Genomic DNA, 12,841 nt, shown 5'->3' on the forward strand with positions numbered 1-12,841 from the left:
CTGAGGAGATTTCACGATTCACCATGGGATTCAACGCTATCGAAGATATCACTCGTCAGATTCTGCAAACACAGTGCTAGCAAACTCCTCCAGGAAGGAGTGGTGTAACCCTTTGAAATGAATTCACACATCACGAAGCAGTTTCTCAGAGAGCTTCCTTCCGGTTTTTCTCGGAGGATAGTTCCTGTCTCCCTATACTCTTCAAACCCATCCGAAATTATCAGTTCTCAGAATCCACAAAAACGGTCCTAGGAAACGGCTCCAAGACCCAGTGATGCAACTCCGGGAGCTGAAGTCTCGTATCTGAAAGCAAATCCCGAGGAAGCTTCTTTCATTTCTTATCTGAGGATATTTCCTTTGTCACCGTAAGCTGCATAGCACTGAGAAGTATCTCATCGCAAACTTCAAGAAAACGAGGTGTTGGCAAACAGATCACTGAAGAGAAAAGTGTAACTCCGTGAGGCGTATTCACACACGTCAAGGCAATTTCTCATAAAGTTTCTTTCCGGTTCTTATCTGAGGATATTTTCTGTTCCCTGTAGCCCACAATGAGCTCCCAAAGATCACTTTGCAGAATCCACGGCAACGGTGTTAGCAAACCACTACAAGAAGGTAAAGGTGAATCTCTGTGTGGTGGATTCAACATCGCAGAGCAATTTCTGAGACAGCTTCTTTCTAGTTATTATCGGAGGATGTCTCCGTGTTCACTATGGGCCTCAATGGGCCCCCAAATAGCACTTTGCAGATTCCACGGAAACAGTGTTAGCGAACGGCTTCCTGAAGACTCAGTTGAAACTCTGTGTGATGAATTCACCTATCACAGAGAAGTTTCTCACGCAGCTTCGCTCACGTTTTGCATCGAGGGTATTTCAGCGTAGGCCTGAATTCGAACCAAAGTAGCCCTTCTCAGGTTCCTCAAAGACCGTGTTAAATGACTCTTCCATGAAAGGGGCGTGTAACTCTGTGAGATGAATTCTCACATCACAATCCAGTTTCTAAGACGGCTTCTTTCTCATTTTATCTGAGGATATGCCCTCTCTAAGCTTCATTGCGCTAAGAAATATGCCATGGCAGATTTCAGGAAAACTGTGTTAGCAAGTTGATGACTGAAGAGAAAACGGTTACTCCGTGAGTTTCATTCACACATCCCAACGCCGTTTCTCAAAACACTTCTTTCCTGTTTTTGTCTGAGGACATTTCCCTTTTCACCATAGGCCTCAATGAGCTCCCAAATATCCCTTTGCGGAATCCATGAAAACAGTGTTAGCATACTGCTACAAGATGGTAAAGGTGAAGCTCCGTGTGGGGAATTCAACATCACAAAGCAATGTCTGAGACGGCTTCTTTCTAGTTATCATCTGAGGACGTTTCCGTTGGCACCATGGAGCCTGAATGCGCCCCCAAAAATCGCTTTGCAGATTCCAGGAAAACAGTGGTAGCAAACTGCTTCCTGAAGATTCAGCTGTAACTCTGTGTGATGAATTCACGTAGCACAGAGAAGTGTCTCACAAAGCTTCTCTCACGTTTTTATTTGGGGATCTGTCCTTCATCAGCGTAGGCGTCAATTCCATCCAAAGTAGCCCTTCTCGGGTTCCTGAGAGACAGTGTTAAACGACTGCCCCACGAAACGCCGGTGTGACGCTGGGAGATGATTTCGCACATCGCAAACCAGTTTCTAAGAAAGCTTCTTTTAATTTGATCTGAGGAGATTTCCTTTGTCCCCGTAAGCTTCATTGCGCTAAGAAGCATCCCAAGGCAGATTTCAAGGAAACTGTGTGAGCAAACTGGTCACTGAAGAGAAAAGTGTCACTCTGGGAGTTGCATTCACACATCGCAACGCAGTTTCTCAGAACGCTTCCTTCCAGTTTTTATCGGAGGCTATTTCCTTTTCCCCATAGCCCACAATGAGCTCCCAAATATCACTTTGCGGAATCCAGGAAAACAGTGCTAGCCAACTGCTACAAGAAGGGAAGGTGAATCTCTGTGTGGTGAATTGACACATCACAAAGCAATTTCGGAGACAGCTTCTTTCTCGTCACGACCTGAGGATGTTTCCGTTTTCACCGTGGGCCCTCAGTGCGCTCCCAGATAGCACTATGCAGATTCCACGGAAACGGTGTTAGCAAACTGCTTCGTGAAGACTAAGTGGGAACTCTGTGAGATGAATTCACGTTTCACTGAGAAGTTTCTCACAAAGCCTCTTTCCAGTTTTCATTTCACGATATTTCCTTGGTCACCATAACCTTCATTGCGCTGAGAAACAGCCCAGTGCAGATTGCAATCAAACAGTGTTAGAAAACTGGTCAGTGAAAAGGTGCGTGCAAGTCTAGGAGTCGCATTCACAAGTCACAATGCAGTTTCTCCGAAAGCTTCTTTCCAGTTTGTATCTGACGACGTTTCTTTTTTCACCATATCCCTCCGAGGGCTCCCAAGAGTGGTGTAAGCCTTTGAAATGAACTCACACGTCACAAACCTGATTCTCAGAAAGCTGCACTCCGGTTTTTCTCGGAGGATATTCCCTTTCTCCCCACACTCTCCAAACCCAGCCGAAATATCGGTTCCCAGAATCCACAAAAACAGCGCTGGGGAACGGCTCCAAGAAACAGTGATGTAACTCGGTCAGATGAAGTCACGTATCTGAAAGCAATTTCTGAGGAAGCTTCTGTCATTTGTATCTGAGGATACTTCCTTTGTCACGGTAAGCTGCGTAGCTCCAAGAAATCTCCCATTGCGGATTTCAAGGAAACGGTCTTGTCAAACTCATCACTGATTAGAAAAGTGTAACTCGGTGAGGTGCACTCGCACAGCGCAATGCAGTTTCTCACAAAGCTTCTTTCCAGTGTGCATCTGAGGCTATTTCCTATTAACCAGAGCCCTCAATTAGCTCCCAAATATCGCTTTGCAAATCCACGAGAACAGTCTTCGCGAAGGGCTTCAGGAGGAGAAAGCTGCATTTCTGTGAGATGAATTCACAAATCACAAAGAAGTTTCTCAGAAAGCTTCCTTCTCCTTTGTAACGGAGGATATTTCCTTTGGCCCCGTAGTCCTCAAAGGGGTCTGAAATATCAGTTTCCAGATTCCACAGAAACAGGGGTAGCCAACGGCTCCATGAAGCACAGGTGTAATTCAGTGAGTTGAAGTCACACATCACAAAGCAGTTTCTCAGAAAGCTTCTATTTTGTTGTTTTCGAGCTGAGGTTATTTGTGGTCTCGGAGCTCCAATGTGTGTCTTAGAGCAGGTTCTGTGAAAACACTGTTAGCAAGCTTCTCCATGGAAACAATGATAGAACTCTGTGAGCCGAATTCACCCACGGCAAAGGAGTTTATGAGGAGGCCTCCCTGCGGATTTGTCTGAGGAGATTTCACGATTCACCATGGGATTCAACGCTATCGAAGATATCACTCGTCAGATTCTGCAAACACAGTGCTAGCAAACTCCTCCAGGAAGGAGTGGTGTAACCCTTTGAAATGAATTCACACATCACGAAGCAGTTTCTCAGAGAGCTTCCTTCCGGTTTTTCTCGGAGGATAGTTCCTGTCTCCCTATACTCTTCAAACCCATCCGAAATTATCAGTTCTCAGAATCCACAAAAACGGTCCTAGGAAACGGCTCCAAGACCCAGTGATGCAACTCCGGGAGCTGAAGTCTCGTATCTGAAAGCAAATCCCGAGGAAGCTTCTTTCATTTCTTATCTGAGGATATTTCCTTTGTCACCGTAAGCTGCATAGCACTGAGAAGTATCTCATCGCAAACTTCAAGAAAACGAGGTGTTGGCAAACAGATCACTGAAGAGAAAAGTGTAACTCCGTGAGGCGTATTCACACACGTCAAGGCAATTTCTCAGAAAGTTTCTTTCCGGTTCTTATCTGAGGATGTTTTCTGTTCCCTGTAGCCCACAATGAGCTCCCAAAGATCACTTTGCAGAATCCACGGCAACGGTGTTAGCAAACCACTACAAGAAGGTAAAGGTGAAACTCTGTGTGGTGGATTCAACATCACAGAGCAATTTCTGAGACAGCTTCTTTCTAGTTATTATCGGAGGATGTCTCCGTGTTCACTATGGGCCTCAATGGGCCCCCAAATAGCACTTTGCAGATTCCACGGAAACAGTGTTAGCGAACGGCTTCCTGAAGACTCAGTTGAAACTCTGTGTGATGAATTCACCTATCACAGAGAAATTTCTCACGCAGCTTCGCTCACGTTTTGCATCGAGGGTATTTCAGCGTAGGCCTGAATTCGAACCAAAGTAGCCCTTCTCAGGTTCCTCAAAGACCGTGTTAAATGACTCTTCCATGAAAGGGGCGTGTAACTCTGTGAGATGAATTCTCACATCACAATCCAGTTTCTAAGACGGCTTCTTTCTCATTTTATCTGAGGATATGCCCTCTCTAAGCTTCATTGCGCTAAGAAATATGCCATGGCAGATTTCAGGAAAACTGTGTTAGCAAGTTGATGACTGAAGAGAAAACGGTTACTCCGTGAGTTTCATTCACACATCCCAACGCCGTTTCTCAAAACACTTCTTTCCTGTTTTTGTCTGAGGACATTTCCCTTTTCACCATAGGCCTCAATGAGCTCCCAAATATCCCTTTGCGGAATCCATGAAAACAGTGTTAGCATACTGCTACAAGATGGTAAAGGTGAAGCTCCGTGTGGGGAATTCAACATCACAAAGCAATGTCTGAGACGGCTTCTTTCTAGTTATCATCTGAGGACGTTTCCGTTGGCACCATGGAGCCTGAATGCGCCCCCAAAAATCGCTTTGCAGATTCCAGGAAAACAGTGGTAGCAAACTGCTTCCTGAAGATTCAGCTGTAACTCTGTGTGATGAATTCACGTAGCACAGAGAAGTGTCTCACAAAGCTTCTCTCACGTTTTTATTTGGGGATCTGTCCTTCATCAGCGTAGGCGTCAATTCCATCCAAAGTAGCCCTTCTCGGGTTCCTGAGAGACAGTGTTAAACGACTGCCCCACGAAACGCCGGTGTGACGCTGGGAGATGATTTCGCACATCGCAAACCAGTTTCTAAGAAAGCTTCTTTTAATTTGATCTGAGGAGATTTCCTTTGTCCCCGTAAGCTTCATTGCGCTAAGAAGCATCCCAAGGCAGATTTCAAGGAAACTGTGTGAGCAAACTGGTCACTGAAGAGAAAAGTGTCACTCTGGGAGTTGCATTCACACATCGCAACGCAGTTTCTCAGAACGCTTCCTTCCAGTTTTTATCGGAGGCTATTTCCTTTTCCCCATAGCCCACAATGAGCTCCCAAATATCACTTTGCGGAATCCAGGAAAACAGTGCTAGCCAACTGCTACAAGAAGGGAAGGTGAATCTCTGTGTGGTGAATTGACACATCACAAAGCAATTTCGGAGACAGCTTCTTTCTCGTCACGACCTGAGGATGTTTCCGTTTTCACCGTGGGCCCTCAGTGCGCTCCCAGATAGCACTATGCAGATTCCACGGAAACGGTGTTAGCAAACTGCTTCGTGAAGACTAAGTGGGAACTCTGTGAGATGAATTCACGTTTCACTGAGAAGTTTCTCACAAAGCCTCTTTCCAGTTTTCATTTCACGATATTTCCTTGGTCACCATAACCTTCATTGCGCTGAGAAACAGCCCAGTGCAGATTGCAATCAAACAGTGTTAGAAAACTGGTCAGTGAAAAGGTGCGTGCAAGTCTAGGAGTCGCATTCACAAGTCACAATGCAGTTTCTCCGAAAGCTTCTTTCCAGTTTGTATCTGACGACGTTTCTTTTTTCACCATATCCCTCCGAGGGCTCCCAAGAGTGGTGTAAGCCTTTGAAATGAACTCACACGTCACAAACCTGATTCTCAGAAAGCTGCACTCCGGTTTTTCTCGGAGGATATTCCCTTTCTCCCCACACTCTCCAAACCCAGCCGAAATATCGGTTCCCAGAATCCACAAAAACAGCGCTGGGGAACGGCTCCAAGAAACAGTGATGTAACTCGGTCAGATGAAGTCACGTATCTGAAAGCAATTTCTGAGGAAGCTTCTGTCATTTGTATCTGAGGATACTTCCTTTGTCACGGTAAGCTGCGTAGCTCCAAGAAATCTCCCATTGCGGATTTCAAGGAAACGGTCTTGTCAAACTCATCACTGATTAGAAAAGTGTAACTCGGTGAGGTGCACTCGCACAGCGCAATGCAGTTTCTCACAAAGCTTCTTTCCAGTGTGCATCTGAGGCTATTTCCTATTAACCAGAGCCCTCAATTAGCTCCCAAATATCGCTTTGCAAATCCACGAGAACAGTCTTCGCGAAGGGCTTCAGGAGGAGAAAGCTGCATTTCTGTGAGATGAATTCACAAATCACAAAGAAGTTTCTCAGAAAGCTTCCTTCTCCTTTGTAACGGAGGATATTTCCTTTGGCCCCGTAGTCCTCAAAGGGGTCTGAAATATCAGTTTCCAGATTCCACAGAAACAGGGGTAGCCAACGGCTCCATGAAGCACAGGTGTAATTCAGTGAGTTGAAGTCACACATCACAAAGCAGTTTCTCAGAAAGCTTCTATTTTGTTGTTTTCGAGCTGAGGTTATTTTTGGTCTCGGAGCTCCAATGTGTGTCTTAGAGCAGGTTCTGCGAAAACACTGTTAGCAAGCTTCTCCATGGAAACAATGATAGAACTCTGTGAGCCGAATTCACCCACGGCAAAGGAGTTTCTGAGGAGGCCTCCCTGCGGATTTGTCTGAGGAGATTTCACGATTCACCATGGGATTCAACGCTATCGAAGATATCACTCGTCAGATTCTGCAAACACAGTGCTAGCAAACTCCTCCAGGAAGGAGTGGTGTAACACTTTGAAATGAATTCACACATCACGAAGCAGTTTCTCAGAGAGCTTCCTTCCGGTTTTTCTCGGAGGATAGTTCCTGTCTCCCTATACTCTTCAAACCCATCCGAAATTATCAGTTCTCAGAATCCACAAAAACGGTCCTAGGAAACGGCTCCAAGACCCAGTGATGCAACTCCGGGAGCTGAAGTCTCGTATCTGAAAGCAATTCCCGAGGAAGCTTCTTTCATTTCTTATCTGAGGATATTTCCTTTGTCACCGTAAGCTGCATAGCACTGAGAAGTATCTCATCGCAAACTTCAAGAAAACGAGGTGTTGGCAAACAGATCACTGAAGAGAAAAGTGTAACTCGGTGAGGCGTATTCACACACGTCAAGGCAATTTCTCAGAAAGTTTCTTTCCGGTTCTTATCTGAGGATATTTTCTGTTCCCTGTAGCCCACAATGAGCTCCCAAAGATCACTTTGCAGAATCCACGGCAACGGTGTTAGCAAACCACTACAAGAAGGTAAAGGTGAATCTCTGTGTGGTGGATTCAACATCGCGGAGCAATTTCTGAGACAGCTTCTTTCTAGTTATTATCGGAGGATGTCTCCGTGTTCACCATGGGCCTCAATGCGCACCCAAATATCACTTTGCAGATTCCACGGAAACAGTGTTAGCGAACGGATTCCTGAAGACTCAGTTGTAACTCTGTGTGATGATTTCACGTATCAGAGAGAAGTTTCTCACGCAGCTTCGCTCACGTTTTGCATCGAGGGTATTTCAGTGTACGCCTGAATTCGAACCAAAGTAGCCCTTCTCAGATTCCTCAAAGACCGTGTTAAATGACTCTTCCATGAAAGGGGCGTGTAACTCTGTGAGATGAATTCTCACATCACAATGCAGTTTCTAAGACAGCTTCTTTCTCATTTTATCTGAGGATATGTCCTCTGTCAGCTTCATTGCGCTAAGAAATATGCCATGGCATATTTCAGGAAAACTGTGTTTGTAAGTTGATCACTGAAGAGAAAACTGTAACTCCGTGAGTTGCATTCACACATGCCAACGCCGTTTATCAAAACACTTCTTTCCTGTTTTTGTCTGAGGACATTTCCCTTTTCACCATAGGCCTCAATGAGCTCCCAAATATCCCTTTGCGGAATCCATGAAAACTTTGTTAGCATACTGCTACAAGATGGTAAAGGTGATGCTCAGTGTGGGGAGTTCAACATCACAAAGCAATGTCTGAGACGGCTTCTTTCTAGTTATCATCTGAGGACGTTTCCGTTGGCACCATGGGCCCTGAATGCGCCCACAAATATCGCTTTGCAGATACCAGGAAAACAGTGGTAGCAATCTGCTTCCTGAAGATTCAGCTGTAACTCTGTGTGTTGAATTCACGTAGCACAGAGAAGTGTCTCACAAAGCTTCTCTCACGTTTTTAATTGGGGAACTGTCCTTCATCAGCGTAGGCCTCAATTCCATCCACAGTAGCCCTTCTCGGGTCCCTGAGAGACAGTGTTAAACGACTGTCCCACGAAACGCCGGTGTGACGCTGGGAGATGATTTCACACATCGCAAACCAGTTTCTAAGAAAGCTTCTTTTCATTTGATCTGAGGAGATTTCCTTTGTCCCCGTAAGCTTCATTGCGCTAAGAAGCATCCCAAGGCAGATTTCAAGGAAACTGTGTGAGCAAACTGGTCACTGAAGAGAAAAGTGTCACTCTGGGAGTTGCATTCACACATCGCAACGCAGTTTCTCAGAACGCTTCCTTCCAGTTTTTATCTGAGGCTATTTCCTTTTCCCCGTAGCCCTCAATGAGCTCCCAAATATCACTTTGCGGAATCCAGGAAAACAGTGCTAGCCAACTGCTACAAGAAGGGAACGTGAATCTCTGTGTGGTGAATTGACACATCACAAAGCAATTTCGGAGACAGCTTCTTTCTCGTCACGACCTGAGGATGTTTCCGTTTTCACCGTGGGCCCTCAGTGCGCTCCCAGATAGCACTATGCAGATTCCACGAAAACGGTGTTAGCAAACTGCTTCGTGAAGATTAAGTGGGAACTCTGTGAGATGAATTCACGTTTCACTGAGAAGTTTCTCACAAAGCCTCTTTCCAGTTTTCATTCCACGACATTTCCTTGGTCACCATAAGCTTCATTGCGCTGAGAAATAGCCCAGTGCAGATTGCAATCAAACAGTGTTAGCAAACGGGTCAGTGAAAAGTTGTGTGGAAGTCTAGGAGTCGCATTCACATGTCACAATGCAGTTTCTCGGAAGGCTTCTTTCCAGTTTGTATCTCAGGACGTTTCTTTTTTCACCATATCCCTCCGTGGGCTCCCAAGAGTGGTGTAAGCCTTTGAAATGAACTCACACGTCACAAACCTGATTCTCAGAAAGCTGCACTCCGGTTTCTCTTGGAGGATATTCCCTTTCTCCCCACACTCTCCAAACCCATCCGAAATATCGGTTCTCAGAATCCAGAAAAACAGCGCTGGGGAACGGCTCCAAGAAACAGTGATGTAACTCGGTCAGATGAAGTCACGTATCTGAAAGCAATTTCTGAGGAAACTTCTGTCATTTGTATCTGAGGATACTTCCTTTGTCACGGTAAGCTGCGTAGCTCCAAGAAGACTCCCATTGCGGATTTCAAGGAAACGGTCTTGTCAAACTCATCACTGAAGAGAAAAGTGTAACTCTGTGAGGTGCACTCACACAGCACAATGCAGTTTCTCACAAAGATTCTTTCCAGTGTGCATCTGAGGCTGTTTGCTTTTCACCGCAGCCCTCAATGAGCTCCCAAATATCGCTTTGCAAATTCCACGAGAACAGTCTTCGCGAAGGGCTTCAGGAGGAGAAAGCTGCAATTCTGTGAGATGAATTCACAGATCACAAAGAAGTTTCTCAGAAAGCTTCCCTCTACTTTGTAACGGAGGATATTTCCTTTGGCCCCGTAGTCCTCAAAGGGGTCTGAAATATCAGTTTCCAGATTCCACAGAAACAGGGGTAGCCAACGGCTCCATGAAGCACAGGTGTAATTCAGTGAGTTGAAGTCACACATCACAAAGCAGTTTCTCAGAAAGCTTCTATTTTGTTGCTTTCGAGCTGAGGTTATTTGTGGTCTCGGAGCTCCACTGTGTGTCTTAGAGCAGGTTCTGCGAAAACACTGTTAGCAAGCTTCTCCATGGAAACAATGATAGAACTCTGTGAGCCGAATTCACCCACAGCAAAGGAGTTTCTGAGGAGGCCTCCCTGCGGATTTGTCTGAGGAGATTTCATGATTCACCATGGGGTTCAACGTTATCCAAGATATCACTCGTGAGATTCTACAAACACAGAGCTAGCAAACTCCTCCAGGAAGGAGTGGTGTAACCCTTTGAAATGAATTCACACATCACGAAGCAGTTTCTCAGAGAGATTCCTTCCGGTTTTTCTCGGAGGATAGTTCCTGTCTCCCTATACTCTTCAAACCCATCCGAAATTATCAGTTCTCAGAATCCACAAAAACAGTGCTAGGAAACGGCTCCAAGACCCTGTGATGCAACTCCGGGAGCTGAAGTCTCGTATCTGAAAGCAATTCCCGAGGAAGCTTCTTTCATTTCTTATCTGTGGATATTTCCTTTGTTACCGTAAGCTGCATAGCGCTGAGAAGTATCTCATCGCAAACTTCAAGAAAACGAGGTGCTGGCAGACTGATCACTGAAGAGAAAAGTGTAACTCCGTGACGCGCATTCACACACCGCAAGGCAGTTTCTCAGAAAGCTTCTTTCCGGTTCTTATCTGAGGATATTTTCTGTTCCGTGTAGCTCACAATGAGCTCCCAAAGATCACTTTGTAGAATCCACGGCAACGGTGTTAGCAAACCGCTACAAGAAGTAAAGGTGAATCTCTGTGTGGTGGATTCAACATCACAGAGCAATTTCTGAGACAGCTTCTTTCTAGTTATTATCGGAGGATGTCTCCGTGTTCATTATGGGCCTCAACGCGCCCCCAAATATCACTTTGCAGATTAAACGGAAACAGTGTTAGCGAACGGCTTCCTGAAGACTCGGTTGTAACTCTGTGTGATGAATTCACGTATCACAGAGAAGTTTCTCACGCAGCTTCGCTCACGTTTTGCATCGAGGGTATTTCAGCGTAGGCCTGAATTCGAACCAAAGTAGCCCTTCTCAGGTTCATCAAAGACCGTGTTAAATGACTCTTCCATGAAAGGGGCGTGTAACTCTGTGAGATGAATTCTCACATCACAATCCAGTTTCTAAGACAGCTTCTTTCTCATTTTATCTGAGGATATGTCCTCTGTAAGCTTCATTGGGCTAAGAAATATGGCATGGCAGATTTCAGGAAAACTGTGTTAGCAAGTTGATCACTGAAGAGAAAACTGTAACTCTGTGAGTTGAATTCACACATCCCAACGCCGTTTCTCAAAACACTTCTTTCCTATTTTTGTCTGAGGACATTTCCCTTTTCACCATAGGCCTCAATGAGCTCCCAAATATCCCTTTGCGGAATCCATGAAAACAGTGTTAGCATACTGCTACAAGATGGTAAAGGTGAAGCTCCGTGTGGGGAAATCAACATCACAAAGCAATGTCTGAGACGGCTTCTTTCTAGTTATCATCTGAGGATGTTTCCGTTTGCACCATGGGCCCTGAATGCGCCCCAAATATCACTCTGCAGATTCCAGGAAAACAGTGGTAGCAAACTGTTTCCTGAAGATTCAGCTGTAACTCTGTGTGTTGAATTCACGTAGCACAGAGAAGTGTCTCACAAAGCTTCTCTCACGTGTTTAATTGGGGATAGGTCCTTCATCAGTGTAGGCCTCAATTCCATCCAAAGTAGGCCTTCTCGCGTTCCTGAGAGACAGTGTTAAACGACTGCCCCACGAAACGCCGGTGTGACGCTGGGAGATGATTTCACACATCGCAAACCAGTTTCTAAGAAAGCTTCTTTTCGTTTGATCTGAGGAGATTTCCTTTGTCCCCGTAAGCTTCATTGCGCTAAGAAGCATCCCAAGGCAGATTTCAAGGAAACTGTGTGAGCAAACTGGTCACTGAAGAGAAAAGTGTCACTCTGGGAGTTGCATTCGCACATCGCAACGCAGTTTCTCAGAACGCTTCCTTCCAGTTTTTATCTGAGGCTATTTCCTTTTCCCCGTAGCCCTCAATGAGCTCCCAAATATCACTTTGCGGAATCCAGGAAAACAGTGCTAGCAACTGCTGCAAGAAGGGAAGGTGAATCTCTGTGTGGTGAATTGACACATCACAAAGCAATTTCGGAGACAGCTTCTTTCTCGTGACCACCTGAGGATGTTTCCGTTTCCACCGTGGGCTCTCAGTGCGCTCCCAGATAGCACTATGCAGATTCCACGAACACGGTGTTAGCAAACTGCTTCGTGAAGGCTAAGTGGGAATTCTGTGAGATGAATTCACGTTTCACTGAGAACTTTCTCACAAAGCCTCTTTCCAGTTTTCATTTCACGATATTTCCTTGGTCACCATAAGCTTCATTGCGCTGAGAAAGAGCCCAGTGCAGATTGCAACCAAACAGTGTTAGCAAACGGGTCAGTGAAAAGGTGCGTGGAAGTCTAGGAGTCGCATTCACATGTCACAATGCAGTTTCTCCCAAGGCTTCTTTCCAGTTTGTATCTGAGGACGTTTCTTTTTTCACCACATCCCTCCGTGGGCTCCCAAGAGTGGTGTAAGACTTTGAAATGAACTCACACGTCACAAAGCTGTTTCTCAGAAAGCTGCACTCCGGTTTTTCTCGGAGGATATTCCCTTTCTCCCCACACTCTCCAAACCCATCCGAAATATCGGTTCTCAGAATCCACAAAAACAGCGCTGGGGAACGGCTCCAAAAAACAGTGATGTAACTCTTTCAGACGAAGTCGCATATTTGAAAGCAATTTTTGAGGAAGCTTCTGTCATTTTTATCTGAGGATACTTCCTTTGTCACGGTAAGCTGCGTAGCTCCAAGAAGTCTCCCATTGCGGATTACAAGGAAAGGTCTTGTCAAATTCATCACTAAAGAGAAAAGTGTAACTCTGTG

This window comes from Macaca nemestrina, chromosome Y (assembly GCF_043159975.1).
Source record: "Macaca nemestrina isolate mMacNem1 chromosome Y, mMacNem.hap1, whole genome shotgun sequence".
Taxonomy (NCBI): domain Eukaryota; kingdom Metazoa; phylum Chordata; class Mammalia; order Primates; family Cercopithecidae; genus Macaca; species Macaca nemestrina.